This window comes from Salvelinus sp. IW2-2015, unplaced genomic scaffold (assembly GCF_002910315.2).
Source record: "Salvelinus sp. IW2-2015 unplaced genomic scaffold, ASM291031v2 Un_scaffold4529, whole genome shotgun sequence".
NCBI classification, from domain to species: Eukaryota; Metazoa; Chordata; class Actinopteri; order Salmoniformes; family Salmonidae; genus Salvelinus; species Salvelinus sp. IW2-2015.
In genome coordinates, this window is record NW_019945799.1 from 19663 (window position 1) to 31724 (window position 12062).

General features: G+C 39.5%; 1 long non-coding RNA gene across 1 annotated transcript; it reads left to right on the forward strand.

Annotated features, from left to right (window-relative positions):
* The first annotated feature begins 8854 nt into the window (after positions 1 to 8854).
* LOC139026357 (uncharacterized) lies at positions 8855 to 9580 on the forward strand. Its single transcript, XR_011478138.1, has 3 exons — positions 8855 to 9133; positions 9258 to 9346; positions 9456 to 9580. It is a non-coding gene; the product is annotated as an uncharacterized lncRNA (long non-coding RNA).
* The last annotated feature ends 2482 nt before the right edge of the window (positions 9581 to 12062 follow it).

A 12062-nucleotide genomic window follows, 5' to 3' on the forward strand; every position in this document is an offset into this window, starting at 1 on the left:
AGATGAGTTTTCACTTCCTACGGCTTCCACTAGATGTCAATAGTCAACAGAAATTTGTCTGATGACTATGTGAAGGGGGCCGAAGGAGACAGAAATGAGTAATCACTTCCACCGGCTGATCACGCATTCACATGCACCTTCACATGAGTAGGACGTCCGTTCCATCGCTCTTCTGAAGTCAATTTAATTTTCCAGTTGGAACGTTATTCAAGATGCATGTTAACAACATTCTAAAGATTGATTCAGTACATCGTTTGACATGTTTCTACTGACTGTTACGGAACTTTTGGACATTTCGTCACGTTATAGTGGAGGCGCTTTCTGACTTTAGAATTGTTTACCGAAGGCGCGAACCAAAGTAGCTAATTGGACATAAATAACGGACATTATCGAACAAATCAAGCATTTATTGTGACCTGGATTCCTAGGACTGCATTCTGATGAAGTTCATCAAAGGTAAGAAACATTTATCATGTATTTTCTGGTTTCTGTTGAGTCCAACATGGCGCTAATTTGGCTATTGTTCTGAGCTCCGTCTCAGATTATTGCATGATTTGCTTTTCCGTAAAGTTTTTTTGAAATCTAACACAGCGGTTACATTAAGGAGAGGTATATCTATAATTACATGTGTATAAACTTGTATTATCATCTACTTTATGATGAGTATTTCTGTTAACGATGTGGCTATGCACTATCACTGGATGTTTTTGGAACTAGTGAATCTAACGCACCAATGTAAACTCCGATTTTTTTGTAAATATGAACTTTATCAAACAAAACATGCATGTGTTGTGTAACATGAAGTCCTATGAGTGTCATCTGATGAAGATAATCAAAGTTAGTGATTATTTTATCTCTATTTCTGCTTTTTCTGACTGCTTATCTTTCGCTGGAAAAATGGCTGTGCTTATTGTGGTTTGATGGTGACCTAACAATATGTTTGTAGTGCTTTCGCTGAAAAGCATATTGAAATCGGACACTTAGTGTTAACAACAAGAATACCTTAAAATGATATTAAACACATGTATTTTGAGGAATTTTAATTATGAGATTTCTGTTTTTTGATTTGGAGCCCTGCACTTTATCTGGCTGCTGTCATATCGATCCCGTAGGCGATGCAGCCATAGAAGCCAAATTAGTATGCAAGCACCTCGTTAGTTCACCTAGCTTTCTTAAGAGATGACAAAAGCACCTTTCTTTATCAAATAAATGTATGTTTAGGACAAATGCACCTCTAACTAAATGTAACTCCAAAGAACTGTAAAAGGGATAGTTCAATCAAATTACAAATGTCCACCTTGGTTCCTCACCCTGATACAATCCCAATAATGTGCACGTCAGCAGTGAAGTTCTGAAGATGGAGGACTTTCAGTACAGCAGTGTTCCCCAACCTGGTCCCAAAGGGGTGTACATGTTGTTTTTGCCCTCACTCTCATCTAACCTTTTCAATTCAAAGGCTTGAGTTGTTTATGTATCCTGGTGTGAGTGTTAGGGCAAAAACAAAAAAACACACCCCTTTGGGTCCCCAGGACCACGATTGGGAAACACTGTAGTACATAGCAAAAAGTGTGATGATGCAAAATGTATGCAATTATAATTTAGGTCATTCACATCATTTGCATTATCTAAACACTTTTTCCTCTATACTGAAAGTTCTCTATCTTAAACTTGATGCAGAGGACTAATGAACAAAATACTACAATAAAGTTAAATTTGTGAAACATTCCTTTCATAGAACCTAAGACTCCATTAAAGGAGTAGTTCACTATTTCCAACTTGAAGTCCTGTATGTAAAATTACTTGGTTTGTATTCAGGGGACTAGGTATGTACTCAAGATTCGAAGTGTGTACTCAGGAGATGAATCTCTGATCTTAGCAGCGCCATTCTTACACTTCACGTCATTGCACTTTGGTTCTTCAATGTTTTCCTGATTTTTATTTGTCTAATAAACCCTGGGTCCACTGTCACAATCAGGACCCAGCGACTAGATTTGGAGTGTGGAAGGAGAGGGAGGCTGGGTTTGTCCTCACTGTCCAACCTGGAAACTCTGGATAGGATCCCAGTTCTAAAAAGAAGTCTGAGATCAACTTCCTGGTCCTCCCCTGTGCAGCCACATCCCCTCCATTGTTACTGCAGTGTATGAAACATTTGAACAATGGCTTCCTAAAATGCTGTGGTGCTACTAACACAATAAGAAGAGTTGGGTAGATGTGGCCATCACATGTGAGTTCACAGTTCTTTCACTCTGAACATTCATATCAACGACTCACCCTGAAATGGACCATCAATACCAGAGTTCGACAAGACTATTTACATAATCAACTGCATTTCAACAGCCTGATCCTCATTATGGTTCCAGGGATACAGTATATTAAGCTCTAACAATGGGGTGTTGAAGGGTTTGCAAGTTGGAAGGCCACCTAATACAATTAGCTCTTCCCCAGCAGTTCCAACCAGCTAGCTAGCTAGCTAGCTCATCCAACAGGCTAAGCTAACAGTGAAACAGAGACCAGACAGCGTGACAACAATCCCATTGTGTTAAGATACCTAGCTACCTAATGGGTTTTTTATAATTTTTATAGATAGATAATATAATATAATTGTTTCCCCTCAGAGCTTCCTAATATAGCAAGCCAGTTGATAATACATAGCCAGGATGTAATGCAATGTGTGACATTAGTAGCTATATCACAGACTAGCTTTTTAGCTCATTGTTCGGTGTCTATATGGCCAGGCGACATTAATCTGAGTGAGATTAAATCCGAAGGAATGTCTGATCACATCAGAAAAAGGACACCTATACAGGAATTACTGAGTCTACGTTACAGATATCCACTGGGAAAACTTTACATTAAAAAATATATTTTTTTTTTTACCAACGGTATTAGGCTTAATTGGCTTGCTAGCTTTCAACCTGGGAAGAACCACTTTGCAGGATTCCGATTGGCTAGCTCCCTGGGGGTGTAAAAAAAAAAGGTATGTGTCCCGCCTTCCATTTTGCTAGTCAATCAAATGCACTGTAACAAAAAMCAGTGTTATGATTGGTCAATAAGGCTGCCAGTCATATTTGAGTAAGACGTCATTGTAGATTTGRGAGCACAGATCACATGTGAATTTCGAGAGTATTTAACCTTTATTTAACCAGGCAAGTCAGTAAAAAAAACAAATTTGTATTTACAATCACTGCCTATGCCGGCCAAACCCGGACGAAGCTGGGCCAATTGTACGCCACCCTATGGGCCTCCCAATTACACTGGATACAATGAGCAGGGAGATTGATGCCAGACATGTAATTTCTTACTCTCAATTCCAATTTCTGGGCATGCAACTTTTTCCCCTGAGCTCTCAACTATGTCTCAGCTCCTCAACATGATCCTCTGCGCCTTAGACATGTTTTATCTCTACTCTCTCCATGCGCACTCAACATTATTCTCCCCGTTCTCGACATGCCTCCCTGCTTCTTTGAATTGTGAGACGAAAAMGACCCCATACCAGGTACTACTAGGGGACCACGACTAACAGGTTCAAAYGCATATGCCAAGGGTTGAACAGAGACCGCTTCGATGGCTTGGTTTTCTTCCATTTTATTTTAATTTACCGCTGTGTGTCGAGTTGCACCGAGACACAATTTTACACTTCCATTCCGATGACGTCAGTCCAACATGGTGGCGACCTACATTTTACAAGTACTTACAAAGTGTTTGACAATTTCTGAAGAGGAACATGACTAATGAAGAAATATTAATGGGGTAGTCCAATAACAGTTACATTAGGTGGCGGTGTATGCACCTTAAAAGTTGGATGCGATCCGCCAACCCAATACCGAAGAKGCGTTTTACAAAAGTCTAATATTTCGCTTTTCCTGCGTTTTTTAAGCGTCCTTTCATTGTATATTATTAAGTACAGATGAGAACATGATATAATGGTTTGTTTTAGCGTTTTAAGTTTATCTTTAACCTTAACAATGTTACTTGTAAATGTAATAGGATAGGGCCATCCCAGGGATCCCGTATTGCACGTAAGGGGGAACAGGAAGTTCCGGGAATCCGCGAACCATTCTTCAGAATAAAGATAACTTGACTATCCGTTTCAAATGTATTACTWCAGGTATGTAACTAATAGCACGTTTAAACTTTCTAATATCGAAAGAACATGGCATAACATGCTGGCTAAACAAATCTGAAAATGTATTATCACGTTTGGTAAATATTTTGTGTTATTTTTGTCTTTTTAAATCCGAGTGAACGTGATAACTATTTTACAAGTCACATAGCTAGAGACTTTGGTCTGTTGTCGTATGTACATAATTTCCTCAAGGTAATTTCATAAAGAATCCATTTATTTGTTATTGGTTTTGTGTAAAATTCACGAGTTGGTAAAATGGTGGCGCCCACTCGGTCTGTGTCAACGGACTAAAATGCAGGCAGTGCAGGTGCACCAGAGAGACAATTAAATGGTTGCGCTTACAATGGGTTAAGTGCACTTACGTTGTGTAGCCTATGTTAAAGCGTGTACTTTGTCTAATATGAATGAATTATGTATTGTTGTCAATGCTTAGCTCTGTGGGAGCAAAACTCATGACTATGATTACATTTCCATTATTAGCAGCATTTAGGCTGTCCACTTTGAAGAGCTGAGACAGAATGGCTATATAAGGAATGGAACATGTAGGACCAGGGCCCTGCTACCATTATAACCAATACAGCTGTCAGATGTGGGCGTTAACAAGCAAGCTCTGAGATGAAAAGATAATAATGGAGAAAGGTCAAGGGAAGCTATTTTCATATAGAGGGGGGGGATTCTATATGTTATGCAAAGCAAGAATCCTATAGGCAGACTCTGTAATATGAGAATTTAGTCTCTTCCCATGGAGAGCTCTTGTTCATTTGTAATAGGGTCCTTCCATGGAAGGGCTCGGCTATGTTACGCTGGTAATAAAGTCTATATTGATTACACAAGTTCTGGTAAAAGGGGTATTTTTTAGTTATATTTCACGACACTACCTGATCTATTGAAATGAGATCAGTGCTTGTTGGACAGGAGCTCATCAGAGCTGAGTACCGTCACTAATTTTCTACTGCTTGAGCTCATGTTCCTCTCATAGAACATTAGCTCAGAAGTATTATGGAGCTCCTGCACTAAATATAAACTGTACAGGCACCTAAACTCAGCAAAAAAAAAATGTCATCTCACTGTGAACTGTGTTTATTTTCAGTGAACTTAACATGTGTAAATATTTGTATGAACATAAGATTCAACAACTGAGACATAAACTGAAGAAGTTCCACAGACATGTGACTAACAGAAAGGGAATAATGTGTCCCTGAACAAAGGGGCGGGCCAAAATCAAAAGTAACAGTCAGTATCTGGTGTGGCCACCAGCTGCATTAAGTACTGCAGTGCATCTCTCCTCATGGACTGCACAGATTTGCCAGTTTTTTGCTGTGAGATGTTACCCACAAGGCACCTGCAAGTTCCCGGACATTTCTGGGGGAATGTCCCTAGCCTCACCCTCCGATCCAACAGGTCCCAGACGTTCTCAATGGGATTGAGATCCGTGCTCTTCGCTGGCCATGGCAGAACACTGACATTCCTGTCTAACAGGAAATCACGCACAGAACGAGCAGTATAGCTGATGCATTGTCATGCTGGAGAGTCATGTCAGGATGAGCTTGCAGGAAGGGTACCACATGAGGGGGAGGATGTCTTCCCTGTACGCACAGCGTTGAGATTGCCTGCAATGACAACAAGCTCAGTCCGATGATGTTGTGACACACGCCAACTGACTGGTTCTTCTGTGTTGTTTCACACAGGAGACCATGTTGAGACATTCTCTACATCCAGAGAGCAACAGCAGGAAGATCACAGAGCAAAGAGGTCTCACCACTGCCCACACTGAGGAGATTTCCCCAATTCTATCAAAGCTTGAAATACACTTAAAAATACATCAGTGCAGGAATAAAGATTTTCTCCTGACTGTAGGAAGAGTTTCACACCATGATCTGTTTACACAGTCTGATGTGATTGTCTCCAGCCCCCTCCATCTGTCGCCCATCTTCCCCTGTGTTTTTACCTGTGTTCTGTTTGTCTGTTGCCAGTTTGTTTTGTTTCGTCAAGCCTACCAGTGGTTTTCCATTGCTCCTGTCTCTCGGTCGTTCCTGTTTTCCCGGTGTTGACCATTCTGCCTGCCCTGTACCTTTGCCTGTCCCTGTTGTATTAATAAACTGTTTTTACTCCAACGTTGCCTGCATCTGGGTCTTACCTGAAATGTGGGATGGGATGGGATGGGAAACGCACAGTTTTAAATAGATCCATGACTACATGGAACTCTCTGCCTCCCCAGGTAACTCAAGCTAGCAATAAAAACAGTACATTCATTAACAGATGGAAGAACACCTTACGGCACAACGGGGACTGTAGAGAGACATTTTGCATTGTATTAGGCACGTGATGTGTGGTTGTCTCTAGGGATTATTTTAAGATGAATGCACTAGCTCTGGATGGGAGAATTTGCTAAATTACTAAATTGTAATGTAAATTGAGTGCAATGTATATTATGTACATTTTTGTGTTTCCTGTTTGGACTCAGGAAGACTATTGTGAGCCCAGCTGTTGAAATGCCCAGTTGATTATGTAATAGCCTCTAGAACTCTGGTATTGATGGTCCATTTCAGGGTGAGTCATTGATATGAATGTTCAGAGTGAAAGAGCTGTGAACTCTCCTCTGATGGCCCATGTCTACCACAACCTCTTCTATTGTGTTAGTAAGGTTCATCCTGCTGCACAGACCCTGTGGAGGGTCTAGAGCACCTGGTAAAACTGTATTGGGGAGCATTTTAAACTCTGTGGTTAAATGAGTGAGAAATATCTCATTTTTGCCATGGTTTGTGAGTGGGCAAAATATGCTTTCATTTTAAATTGGCATGTATAATTATTTTGTCATTAATATTGCATAATGCTTTAATTTCTCCAATGTGGACATTTTGTGCTACTGTTACTACCTTACACAAGCTTGCATTTTCACTCCATAACATTTAGTAGAATTACAATTTTTTTTTACATCCGATTGGTGAAGTTAGTGTGAAATGTAGTCATTACGGTAGCATAAGGTTGATTAAAACAGATCATATCTTTGGTTTGTGCCGTTGATTTTGTCACGTGCTGAGATGCGCAGGCCAAACACCAATACGTGGATTTGACAGTCAAATTATCACTTAAATCGCAGCCTACCATTGTCGCTGTTGATATTGTATGCCGCGTCATGATTCGTTTAAGTTAAATAAAGCGGAGCCAGTTCAGAAGGGAAACTGAGTGTGGTGGCATCTCAGAGAGTTTCTAGTTTTAAATTATGTGAAACTGGTACAGTCTTCCAAGTGACTGTTTCTATAGAACAAGCCATTCTCAACTACTCTGCTAATGTGTCAGTTTACCCTGAATGGAATATTTTAATGTGGAAAAGGGTTGGGCCTATCTGATGGTACATTATTGACCTAAGCAACAGGATATCATCTAGTTCAGAACAGCATTTCCAACTGAGAGCTACACTTTTCCCTTCTGGGAGCTGAGATTTGGGATTATTGCTTTTTTACTTATTCTGCAGAGATTTCTTTGAGAAATTCCAAGTACTGTCTTCCTTTTGGAGCAAGATGGCATCTGCAACTGCTACTGGTTCACGGTAAGTTAACTCTTTAATTTTTCAATCTATATTACTAGTATTATCATCTTGCTGTTATTAATGTTAGTAGTATCTCTGCTAGCACTAGTAATAATAGGTGTATAAGTATTGACATAATGCTATTTATTGGATTTTGTATTAAAACGCTCTACAACAAAGCTTTCTTATCTTTCTCTGCTCTTAACCTTGTTCTGAACACCTCCAAAACAAAGGTCATGTGGTTTGGTAAGAAGAATGCCCCTCTCCCCGCAGGTGTGATTACTACCTCTGAGGGTTTAAAGCTTGACGTAGTCACCTCATACAAGTACTTGGGAGTATGGCTAGACGGTACACTGTCCTTCTCTAAAGTTAGTTAAATCTAGACATGGTTTCCTCTGTCGTAGGACATKAGATTTGCCACRAATGCAAACTGGTCATCTCTGTATACCKGTCGCAAGACCCACTGGTTGATGCTTATTTATAAAACCCTCATCGGGCTTACTCCCCCCTATCTGAGATATCTACTGCAGCCCTCATCCTCCACATACAACACCCGTTCTGCCAGCCGCATTCGGTTAAAGGTCCCCAAAGCGCACAGATCCCTGAGTCACTCCTCTTTTCAGTTCGCTGCAGCTAGCGACTGGAACGAGCTGCAATAAACACTCAAACTGGACAGTTTTATCTCAATCTCTTAATTCAAAGACTCACTCACGAACACTCTTACTGACAGTTGTGGCTGCTTTGTGTGATGTATTGTTGTCTCTACCTTCTTGCCCTTTGTGCTGTTGTCTGTGCCCAATAATGTTTGTACCATGTTTAGCGCTGCTACCATGTTGTTATTTTGTGTTGCTACCATGCTGTGTTGTCATGTGTTGCTGCCATGCTATGTTGTCTTAGGTCTCTCTTTATGTAGTGTTGTGTTGTGTTGTCTCTCTTGTTGTGATGTGTGTTTTTAATCACAGTCCCCGCAGGGGGTCTTTTGGTAGGCCATCATTGTAAATAAGAATTTGTTCTTAACTGACTTGCCTAGTTAAATAAAAATGTTAAATTYTYTATTTTTGTTAATTGTGCAAAATGTTTGGCAAACCAAACAAAGTTTTWTTTATTTGTTTGTAAATCAATCTGTATATGTTTTATTAAGTAGTAACTTCATGACATGTACTTATTGTGTATTTACTGTCTTACAGAAAACAAAGAAGGATCCCTATTGTCTGCAGATTTTGCTTGAAGAACCAGAACAACATCTCTGTGCACCTCAACAGAGTGTGCATGAAGCTAAAACCAAAACAAGAGATTGATCAAGAAGTCGCCGCTGCCCGAGATTCCATGGTACAGCATCTTTGGCAAGGCAGGATGGTTGACTACAGCTTACTCAGTTGTATCGTTATACAACAAGACYCACTCCGACTCCTGATCCAGAAGCTTGAACAAACTGGTCACATTATTAAGAACAAGCCAGAAGACAAACAAATACACGGGTAAGCTATTTTTGACACTGATAAATAATATATATGCCAAGTTACATAATAATTTAACTCATTTGAACTGTTGTTTGATTGTAATATAATATCAATGTTTTTGTTTATCTGTGTGATATTTCAGCCAAGTGGAAGTGGCTCATGTGTTGCACCAACTGAAGCTGCAGAATCAGACATCAACATAGAGGAGAACCAGTCTGCCTTGTACCAACTGTAAGTAAATACAAATAGAAATCATCTCAGAAACAAGTATACACATAAGTATATAAGTGAACATGGATGTATTTGATTTATTCTAATCTGCATAACAAATGTTTTCCAGACCAGAGAACAAGTCATGGGACAACAAACTGACAAAGGGGATGCAAAGCAGTGGTTATACCAAGAGCACCCTCTGGATGGTGATCTGCTGGCTGGATTTGGCAAATATCTCCGTGACGTCCACAACATTCCAATTTCAAACAGGAGGCATGTACAGCAATTTTACTTTAATTTAACTGTTTAAATATTTTAATGAGAATGACTAAATTCTAAATAGTTATTAATTAACTATGTAACTAACATTATTTTCATGTACAGGTTGTATATGTGTCAAGGTTTTTTGTTTACATGGACTCCACCAAACCATCCCTGGATTTGTCTATGACGTGGTCAAAAGCAGGTCCTTTTTTACCAAGCTTGCAAAGATTGGACAGAAGAAGCAAACCATTGCAAACACATGGAGAATCTGAGTAGGTTTCTTTTCTACAACACCTATGAAACAAACATCTTCCAGACAGACAGGGACTTGTGTAATCAATGCAAGCATTTCAAAGAGTGCCTGAATGACCTTCAGAAGTCCATGAGCAAGCAGGTGTCTAAGGAAATTACTGGGAAAGGTATATATTTCAAATTGATCTCACAGAAATGTATTTTACATTTTAAGTGTATGTTATTGATGTTCTTCAAATCATTCATGTATTATTGTTTTTCTGCAGTACACACAGATGTGTTGAATTACAAATCTACTGATGTCTGACAGTCGGATGCACTCGCCTGCCCAGATAAAGATGATAGCTACGTCACGGGTAGAGTGAGGCTGCAGAGGATAGATAGAGGTGATAGCTACATCATGGGTAGAGTGAGGCCAGAGGACAGATAGAGGTGATAGCTACATCAGGGTGGAGTGAGCTGCAGAAGACGATAGAGTGATAGCTACATCATGGGTAGAGTGAGGCTGCAGGGACAGATAGAGGTGATAGCTACATCATGGTAGTGAGGCTGCAGAGGACAGATAGAGGTGATAGCTACATCATGGGCAGAGTGAGGCTGCAGTAGCCTAACGGGAGTGCAGTTTAGCAAATGTTGAGTTAAAACAAAATGTGTTTAAAGTCACGACGTACAAGCACAGTACACACACACAATGTTTTTTTTGTATTTGATTAAGAGAGATTGTACATAAGTGTTAAATAATAACATGGTCTATCTCCACAGTCTTTATCGTTATCATTTTTTTAAAAGTAGTTACTACAGTAAACTTTGATGACCGCTATGTCAAAGCATTAACTAATAAATTGTGTGTAAAAATGTCTAGTATACTTTTTTTCAGATGTATGCCACTAGTAGATCTCTAATCCATTGTCATTAACATGGCAAAGCCTAACAAGCCCATATTATGCCAGCTACCACATTGGAAAAACACTAGTTTACTGTATAATACAGTGAATATGGAGTTATTTTAATTCAAATTTAATTTGGTGCTGTGTTATGCACTATATACACCGTATTATAGTTGTATGTGTGGTTTACATCAGTATGAAAATTATAATAAAATTAGAATTATACATTATAATCGAAGCGTCTTTTTTTGTCAGTATAATTATGATTGTGAAATTGTATTTATGAATCCATTTATTTCTCTTCAAACTACTGCACACACAAAGCTTGTGTTGTTATATTCTAGAATGAAGCTCGAATGGGTTCATAACCTCTACGGGATTGCTGTCCCTAAACTGGGACGGTTGTTGCTAACGTGCTCTAATGTGACTAGAATGACTTGGATACAACAGCCAACTTTCCAGGACATAGACATGTCTTTATATGGGCAAAAAGCTTAAAATCCTGTTAATCTAACTACAGTGACCAATATTACAGTAGCTATTACAGTGAAAAAAATACCATGCTATTGTTTGAGGAGAGTGCACACAACAAAAAAACGTATCAGGCAACTGGTTTAAGCTGGATAAGCTCAGCCAGAGGGCCCTTCCTCCCACCACCGATAGGCTCATGGTAACACCACAGCCTTGGATGACACTACCGAGAACGGAGGCTCAGGTCTGTAATCATACAGATCTCCTACCAAGCGTCTGGGCCTCCTCCTCCAGTTGCTTCCCCACCTCCTCCAGTAACCAGTAAGTCAGCCTGATAAGCCAACAATAAAGTGGCAAAGCAAAAAAATGTAGCAGCCTATACACCAAATCGTTAGTGATCTGACATGCTGTATTGTATGGAAACTGTAAGCTACTAACAGCAGCTACATAGTCTAGCTTACTACGGCCCTGTCCCTCTGGCCAGGGTAAAACACAGCAGAATGTTGTGTATTGTGTGTATACAGTATTTCATTTCAACCAGTTTATTCATTTAATTATACACAAGAGAAAAAAAATTGTTAACCAGCATAAATTAATGTACAAACATTTTTCATTACATTTATGTCATTTAGTATATGCTCTTATACAGAGCAATTTACAGGACAAATAAGATTAATTGGCTTGCTCAAGGGCACAATGACAGATTCTTCACCTTGTTGGCTTGGGATTCAAACCAGCACACTTTCAGTTACAGGCCAACACTCTTAACCGCTAGGTTACCTGCCGCCAGATCAATTAACTTCAATACAGTTATTCAAATACATTCATCATCAATGACTAAAATAATTAATCTAGTATTA